Genomic DNA, 9,486 nt, shown 5'->3' with positions numbered 1-9,486 from the left:
ACAATTTAAAAAAAGAATTCCCAAACTTTAACCTTTTAACCCCTGTGTCATCAATTTCACGTCGATACACTGTTCGAAAGTAAAAACGTCGAATTTTCCACGTTGAGGCACGAAAGGGTTAAACTGTCGAACGAGCAGCGGCGTAACGAGACATTCGAGCAACAGCGTTCAATTTGGACGGGGACGCGCGGTCGGGAAGCAGATATGTAACTCGGTAAATCAATTACAACGTTAAACCTAGTTGAAAGAAAGTTCGAGTGGAAGCTTGTCGTTAGTGTTTGGCGAAGAAACACCCGGGCAAATCTGAATTTGTAAATTTGAAAACTGAATTAGCCCCGTTTGGAAAGGAGAAGAAGATGGTCTGTTTGGGCGGGGCAATTGTTGTTCGTTCGCGTACTCTTCCCTCGTACTTGGCTCTAAGCAAATACGAATTTCTCGAGGAACGGTCAAGTAAAACCACGGACTTCCACTCGACAAAGTAGATTCCAAGGTTTCCAAGGCTGGTTCGAATAATTTGCCTTTCAATTCGATTCCCCCCCCCTGTAACCGTGTTTGCAGCCTCGCCTTTTCTACTGGCCTGGTTTTGCGTCGCCGTCGATCGTCGACGTCGTCGATTGTCTTCGTCGAAATCGGGTCGACGTGTCTTTCTCTCTTCCTGCTTCTTTTTTTCTCTTCTTCGTGGGAGCGATAGGGAGAGGAAAAAAGAAGAAGAAAATCGGTGGCAATGTGGTATCGGTGTAATTGCCGCGGAAGGAAACGCACTCGACGACGCGATCGCTGGGACACACGAGCGATCTCTATTCAATTTCCGCTGAATACGCCGCCAGACGACTCGGATGCGAGACGAAACACCAGCTAAAAACGCTGGTTTTCAGCTTCACAGTCTGGCGAGAGCCGGCAGGCGCGACGGGGAAAAGGTGTTTGAAACGGTTGTGGAGAAATGCCGAGTAAGACTTTTGCTGCGTCGGTAAAGCGGTTTTTTGTTCGAATACGAGTGATTTTGATGTTTTGGTTTTTGGTGCTTCCGGGGAAAGTGTCTTCTCTACGTAGTTCGTCTTCTGAGGGAATCCTCGTTTACACTTCGTTTTGTTACTTTGGTACTGTCTCTGTTCTCTAGCGTTTTCAATTTTTGTTAGAATGGTTCGTGATATCATTGGAATTAACCCTTTGTAACCTGATTTTTCTTCGTTCAGGGGACGAACAATTGGGGGTGATTGGAATTTTGTATTCTGCTTGGAGAAGCAAGAATTGATAATTATTGTAAAAAGATCCGAGTGAATTATTGAGAAAAATGATGTAAAATGGAAACGTAATTTTCATGTCACATGGTCTTACAGAGGGTCAACCCTTTCGTTACTAGTAAAATACATATGTTTCACTTCGATTCTCCAACAAAAATAGATCGCAATTTAGTGTCCATCAAAAATTGATCCGTCACAAATGCGATGATCTCTAAATAAACAACAAATTCTTAAAAGAAAATTTAACGATTGAAATATTAAATTAGAACATTAAAAAATCGTATTCAGTATCCATCACACATACAACGATACAACGAGATAAATAGCAAACTCTCGAAAAACAAAATGTTCAATCATGAAAGAGTCAAAGCAATTTATCTAACGATTGATAGAACATTAAAAAATCGTATTCAGTATCCATCACACACGCAACGAAGAAGTTCTGAAAAAAATTCAATCGTGAAAGAGTTAAAAAATCTAATTAATCGTAGATTAACTACGTTAATCGTAGAGAACGCAACACGAGCGAATGGTACGAAATCGGATCGACTGCGTTCCTTCGCCTTCCGTTCCACTCTCGTTCCTATTAACCACCGGTTTGACGGTAGCGTAAATTTCACGTGGCGTGGAACGCACTAATTGTAAGAGAGGGGCCGGCTAGCCGCTCGACGAAATCGATAATTAACCATCGAGGAACATCATTAGTTGCGCGGGATTATAATTCACGCGAGAATTGATAGCGGGTGGAAATCAGCGCCGTTGAATCCGCGACCTCCATTCGAAACGGCATTGTGTTTTCAATCGAACTACCATCCCGAAACGCAGTTTATGTTACACGCGAAATATTTATCGGCCTCCGGTTCATTCCGCTGTTTTTTAAACATTTTATCGCCGAACATTGCGCGTTGTAACGTTTCATCTCGGTTTTATCCCGGGTTTTCCTGTTATTTCCGAAGAGGACAGTTTTCTAAATTTTTTAATCCTTCGCAAATAACACGGTTGTTTCCATCGATTTTCCGGTTTGTCGTTCGAAATAGACGAGGGGGAAAGGAACGGTGGATAAACGGTGGAAATGACAATACCGACTGCCTTTTTGTTATTGAAATAGAAAAATATTGAAAAACAGTTTCTAAATTCTTTAATCCTTCGAGAGTAACGGAGTAATTCCCATGGATATTTTGCTTTATCGTAGAAAACAGACGACAGGGGAAAAGCAGCGGATAAACGATAAAAATAATAATGCTGTTTTTTTTTATTATTGAAATAACAAAAATTTTGTAAATTTTTCAATCCTTCGAACGCATTCATTCTCCGTGAATTTTGATTGGTTCACATGGTTCACACGTGAATGTCAACGACAGGAATAATAATGCCGACGTCTTTTTATCATTGAAATAAAAAATAAATGTAAAACAAATTTCTAAATTTTTTAAATCTTCCAAAGTAACAAAGTTATTCCCATGGATTTTTTGGTTTATCACAGAAAATAGACGAGAGGGGAAAAAGCATAGGATAAACGGCAAAAATAATAACGTTGACCGCCTTCTTATTACCGAAATAAAAAAGAATTTCTAAATTCTTTAATCCTTCGAAAATAGCAAAGTTATTCCCATGGATTTTTTGGTTTATCACAGAAAATAGACGAGAGGGGAAAAAGCATAGGATAAACGGCAAAAATAATAACGTTGACCGCCTTCTTATTACCGAAATAAAAAGAAATTTCTAAATTCTTTAATCCTTCGAAAGTAACACGTCAGTTCCCATAAATTTTGATCCACGCGACTCACACACGGATGTACACAATAGGAACACCAACACCGACTCTCTTTTCACCATCGAAATCAAATTTCCCAAATTCTCCAATCCCCGAAAGTAACACGGCGATTTCCATCGGATTTTTCCGCCCTCCGTCGGAAATAGATAAGAACGACAATGGCCGATATCAGCGGGGAATTTTGAAAAGGGGCGAATATGTGAATGTAAACGACAGGAATAATAATGCTGACTTGGCTAGTGACACGCCTCGCCTCGAATCAGGGCCAATTGCTCTATACACATTACCTTGCGCTTGACAAGCACCACTAGGCGGCTCGTTGATACGCTAGACTCATCGTATTATCTCTGCGCGGCCGATAAAAAACCCGCCTATTATTCCCCTGTATATTTCCTCTGCTCGGTTACTTTCTTCGATCCGCGGGCAAACGAAAACAGAAGGCCTTGGGGAAAAAGGAATGAAAAAGGCACAAAGATATCGAGCGATTTTTAATTATACAAAGCACACTTGCACACACCGACGATATCTTATCCTTCCTTTTTTACTCCATTTTTTATCGCAACTACTTTTTTTGCTACACGTACACACACAAGAAAAAAGAAGTGACTGCGGTATGGAGAGAAAATAACGCGTCAGCTTTTTTTCATATTTTCAAACCCAAAAAGAGAAAGAAAAAGAACGTGGAGGTATGTATAGGCGGTAAATTGAAAGACGGTGTTTCAATTGTAAAACTGTCCTTTATTTTTATGCGCGAGGAGGGCACGATAAGAGCTCGGCAAGACGCTAAAGAAAAAAGAAGCACGTCAGCATCCAGCCATACTAAACAGATGATTACTATGTCATTCTTCTGTGTATGTTTATATTAACACTTGAGAAACTTTACTCAGAGCGCCGCGATACTTACGAGTTTTGTAGAAACCCGCACTTTCACGAAATGAAATAAAGTAGCTCTTGTAATTACCGAGATATCTTCAAATTAACAACCTTCTATTAGGAAATACGCTCAGTCAGCGTGATTGTTAGCACGGCTTTGTTTACTTGTTTTATAAGTATCTCAGTAATTATCCATTTTAAGTCCGACTTTGTGTAATACTTTTTTACGCAAAATTTCACGATTTACCCGAATTCGAGAAAAAATATTAGACAGTCCATTTAAAAAACTGAAGGTGACCCTAATATCTCGATAAAAGAGTAAGGTAATAGAAAACAGATTAGAGCACTGTACGCCCCCCTAGGTACCATGCAACTTTTCTTCGAAACATTTCTTTCGTACAACGAAATAACCTACGAGTTATTTGAAGCCGTCATGCCAGGAGACTCACCCTGTATATAGTATTTATCGAAAAATTACTCGTGACGTTGTTTCGACGGAGAAATTGCAATTAGATAGGATCTTCAACCCTGCGAGCCTCTCGAAACGATCGCAACCCTTGTAAACGGGGCCGAAATGCTCGCATAAACACGCTTACGTAACCCGGAAAGTAGGTAGGACGCAAACATCGACGAAACAGCGACCGCTTCGAATTCCCCACAATAAATTACAAACCGAAAGATCAGCGCAATCGGCCACTGGACACTCGACCTGCTCGATTTCCCGTGGCCTGATCGTTTACAGATATAACTGGCCAGAACCGAGCTTCTATATGCCTCTTCCAATCACAGCCAGCGCCAGTCGCCCTCTTCTCTCTTGCTAATTATTTATTGCCAGATTTTTCGTTTTTAGAGATGAAATACAGGTTGTAAAATGATAGCAGAATGTTGAAGAACTGTTTAATTAGCTCGTGCGAGGTGGTTCGTTTATTCGTACAGTTTTTCAGGAGGAACTTTTACTGGTGAAATGTGGATTTGGTAATTCTGTTAGAACGTTGGAGTTCTTCTCTTTGTGGTCTATCCTTGGGTTAATTCGTGCAAATCGTTTTTATCTATCCGGGGAGGTTTTGTTTTTCTGCTGACCAGCAGCCTTCACCTTCCTCGTTTAAATGGTAGCTGCTAAATTGGGCGTATTGATTTTTACGTATTTTTTATTATTTTTCTCTAGGAACATTTCGTCGTTATTACTTTTTTAAAATTCTACGAACCACGTAAACGTCTCTTAAACGAAAATTCAGGGGTATATTAACCCTCAGATATTCTCTTTCGACGACCGGGTCAAAATTGACCCATTAGCAATTTTCCAAAAGAACCGAATATTCGATAACTTTATCACTTTCTTTTCTGCATGGATACAGCGAAACCCCCAAGATCTTCCATGGATAACTGAATAGGCTCTACATTTTGACTCAGGATGCGATCTTTCTAGCGTTAAACGAACAAACTTTCTATTCAATTTTTTCTGTCTTCGATCAGTCAAATTTTACTGTACTCCCAATTTCTCAATCATTTTTCAGTTTTACAGAAAAATTCACAAATAAGCTTTACATTTAACCCAGGACACCCTGTACCAATACCAAAGAAAGATTGACCGGGTCAAAATTGACCCACTAGTAATTTTCCAAAAATAAGTCGGTCCACTATCAACAGAATACCACCGCACCTACTTCAAGTTCCTCGGTCATCTTTCATCTCCATAAAAATTCACCAACAGACTTCGTATTTAACCCACGACACCCTGTATCAACTCTGAAAGTACCAATGACCCACAGGTAATTTTCCAAAGAAAAAACCCGCTCCTCGACCAACCAAACATCACCACACCCCCAATTTCCCTACCATCTCTCATCTCCCCGAAAACTCGCCAACAGACTTCACATTTTAACCCAGTCTTTCCACCGTTAAACTAACATCGCGTAAATACCGTGTACAGAGAGCACGCTACATCTCCGCGTCCAGCTCATCCCTACACAGCTTAGAGGGTTAAACATTCGATGAACCGGTAACGTTCACCATAATCCCAACCGAACCGTACAGAGCCTGATCTTCCACGGATGCAGCTATGAGAAACGAGAGGAAACCTCTATGCACATCCCACTTCAACCTCCCTCCCCCTCTATCTCTCCCCGTGTATATGTAGGCTCTCGACTCGGTCACGGTTAACGGCGGTAGTTACCTGCGTAGAGGTACGCAGCCCGTTAACTGGTAGGCCAGCTAGCCAGTTTCGGTGGTAGGGGCCGCTTGGGGGTGGATATAACGTGCTCGTAGACCATGTGTAAAATTGGTAGCGCAGGCGCCCGAGGGCCGCCGACGCCGCCACCTTCTCTTCATCCTTTCTTCCGTCGCGAGTTCCTGATGCTGCTCCGCGGCTCAGTCAGTGCTCGTCATCGGGATCGTTCTCCTCATTTCGCGTGTATCCAACGAGAAGAATCATCTCTGTCGCGTTTTGTACAACACCGACTCGCGTCCACCCATCTCTAACTATCGTACACAGTAGTCGTGATTAAACGAATCGAATGTAATTTTTCCATGCTACCCGAGGTGTGATTCACCGACGTTCTTGCGCTTCGCTTTTCATCCTGTAGATCCGTGTCGTACACGGATAGAGAGTAAACGGAGATATCGTAGAGGGGAATTTGAGAGTAAAGTTTCCACGGGAGAATACGAGTTTTAATAGAGAGGACAGAGAGGATACTTGGAAGGAAGAGACCGCGGCGATAGAGGAGGATCGGAACGACCATCGATCAACGCTGAAGCGTATTATCCTCGAAGGGAAGTTTTCTCATTCGAGAGATATTCAAGATTCCAGAAGGGAAGATTCTCTGGTGGAGAATCGCGGAAATTAATCCATCCCCGGCGAAAGTTTTTCTAATTAATCCTCGATTCGTTCGTCCTCCTCGGCGACTTTCGAGGCGAGAAAAAGGTGGCCCGGGAAGGAGAAGAGGAGGAGGGAATCGTTATTCATCGTCGTGAGAGGGTTATCGAGAGACGTCTTCGACACGTGGCACGCTCCAAGTTTCCAATCTTCGTGGAAAGTTGCGTCGTTAAGACGTCGCGAGGATCAATCCAACGGAAGCTCCGATAGATCACGCGCCGCTGCGTGTTCCTCGACAGCCGAACAACGCTCGAACGATCTCAAAAGGGAGAGAATCCTCTCTGGATACTTCTCTCCACGTGGGAGAAGCGTTCGCCTGACGTGTCACTTCGGTTACCGTATCTACACTCGACTTGTGGCGAGATAATCGAGCAACGTGGAGGTAAGATCAGTTGCCACTTTTCCTTTTGCACCCGCGAGAAATTTTCGTTCGACCTGCGAACGTTCCGGGTGCACGCGTACTCGGGAGATCTTCCAACTCCAGTTTTTTCTCGAAAACGAGACTTCCCAGGGGCAATTTTTATTCTTTATTTCCAGTTTATCTTCGCGTGCAGAATCACACTTTTTGGTTGTTCCACGGGTCCTCGACCTTTGGGTATTTATCGTAGCTTTGCTGTGAAGGATCATGTCAGACACAGTGGCTCGTTTTTTACACCGGCTGCGATTTTCTTGCGATTTTACTGCAGGGTAAATGTGTTCTTAAAGAGGTTGTCGACGATAGGTAGAGCGAACGAGCGTAGTTTTTCGAGAAATTGGAAGGGAATTCGGGGTTCGTGAATTTTAATCTGGCGATAGAAGAAGCGAAAAGAAAGTAGGTAAAACTTGCAGATATTAATTCTTCATCTCAGTTTTCGAAAATTGTTACAGAAAAGATCTAAGAAGAGACATTCTAACTTAAAAAAAAAAAGAATTTAATATTCGTTAAGCGAAGAAGCGAAAAGAAATTAATTCTTCGTCTCAATTTTCGAAATTTATTACGCAAAAGATCTAAGCGAACAGTAGAAAGATACTTTAATCAAAAAAAAAAAAAAGAAAGAATTTTACACAAACACCGTTGAAAAGTCATTCTCGTTGCGTACAATAACAATCGCGTGCGGAGGGAATATCAGAATTTTTAGTTCATTAAAACGGCGCGTACGGTCCGTCACAAAACGAGTCCGTCGCGAACGGCAGGTAAACACGATAAAAAATTTCCATTAGTCGGAGGAATGGTCAGCGTAAACAGGGTAAATTAATTACTCTGTTCAGTTATAATTAATTTCGCGCCGGTGTGTTTCATAGATTTAACAAGCTGCCGTTTGTTTCGCGAAACGAGGAGAAAAGAAGGGGAACAGTAACGACGATACAAAAGTGAGAAGAAGAAGGAAATTATTTGTCGCGAATTTTCCTCGGTACAACCCTTTCCCTATTATCGTACTCTTGCCGTTTGAAACGGGACGAAAGTGGAGGGGTTTGATCCAGGGGATGATACTTCCGCCCTAAAAATCACCAGTCGCACCAATTGCCCGGTCGCGGAGTAGGGAAGAGGCTAGAGATGTTCGCTGTTTACGCGAATAAATACGGTTTCTCGTTGCGCGTCTCGGAGAAAAACGGGGCATTTAATTAAAACCAGCCTCGTTACTCGTTCTTGCTCCTTGCCGCGGTGAACTGGAAAAAAAATAGGAACGAAGAAAACGGAAGTTAGTAGCGAGAAGATACAGAGAGAGAGAAAAAGAGGGACGAAGGTGGAAAGAAAGCGTGGAAAAAGTTGGAAGTAGCCTCGCCATTGCGAATGGACCGAGTAATTCAACGCAGATTTTTTTTCACAAAAGCGCGGATTCAGCCGGAATCCGGCCAAGTCTATCTAGGATTCTTTTTATTCCGCGATACAACCTGAACATTACCTGGTTTCTTTGTATCTTTATCTTTTTTTTTTTACCGATTATTCCGTTGCTGGATCAACGGACAAACGAATTCCGCCGATTGGAAGCGTTTCTGGTGAAATGCGAGGGTTGTGGCGAGGAAGAGGATGTCGAAGAACGTGTTCTTTGGGAATTTTCGGTGATACGGTGGTTAATTATTTTGGGATCTTAACAGTCGGCGTAGACACTCTTTGATCAAACTTAAGATTCTGAAAGATAACTGTCGTTCAGTTTTGATTTATTAATAGGTAAAAATACTCTTCCTGCAGATTTAAGATTCACAGAAGTAACTCTCATTCGATGATATTCGTAACGAAAGTTTTAGGTTAGGTTAATCCAGGCTTCCGTGTTTAATTCTTTCTAATTTATTAGTAGATCCAAACACTCTTCTTCCAGACTTCAGATTCACAGAAATAACTCTCAGTCGATGATATTCGTAACGAAAGTTTCAAAATTTTTAGATTAATCGAGGCTTCCGTGTTCCATTCTTTCCGATTTACTAACAGGCCCAAACACTCTTGTTTCAGACCTAAGATTCACAGAAATAACTCTCAGTCAATGATATTCACAACGAAAGTTTCAATATTTTCAGATTAATCGAGGCTTTCATATTCCAGCCGTCTAATTATCTTTCAATTCCAACGTCTCACGAACACACAATTCGACACCCTTGAACCTAAAATCCTGCATTAACAAATCAAATAACACTCATCTTCGATATTCTCTTATTTATTAAATTACTCATATACTGATCTTCGATGTACCTTTATTTACTGAAAACTGAACGGAGATGAAACTCTACCTAAAAGGGTAGAACTAAAGAGG

The 9,486-nt window shown here is 41.7% G+C and overlaps 1 protein-coding gene across 1 annotated transcript in view; it reads left to right on the top strand.

The window, feature by feature from the left end:
- LOC108574657 (tyrosine-protein kinase Btk29A-like) overlaps positions 1–9,486 on the top strand; it is a gene marked incomplete at its 3' end in the record, with an annotated part of 52,343 nt that overhangs the window by 730 nt on the left and 42,127 nt on the right. The gene's annotated exons all lie outside the window — the stretch shown is intronic.

The sequence above is a fragment of the Habropoda laboriosa genome, unplaced genomic scaffold (assembly GCF_001263275.1).
Source record: "Habropoda laboriosa isolate 0110345459 unplaced genomic scaffold, ASM126327v1 scaffold203, whole genome shotgun sequence".
Taxonomy (NCBI): domain Eukaryota; kingdom Metazoa; phylum Arthropoda; class Insecta; order Hymenoptera; family Apidae; genus Habropoda; species Habropoda laboriosa.
This window is presented reverse-complemented; position numbering and strand designations above follow the sequence as displayed.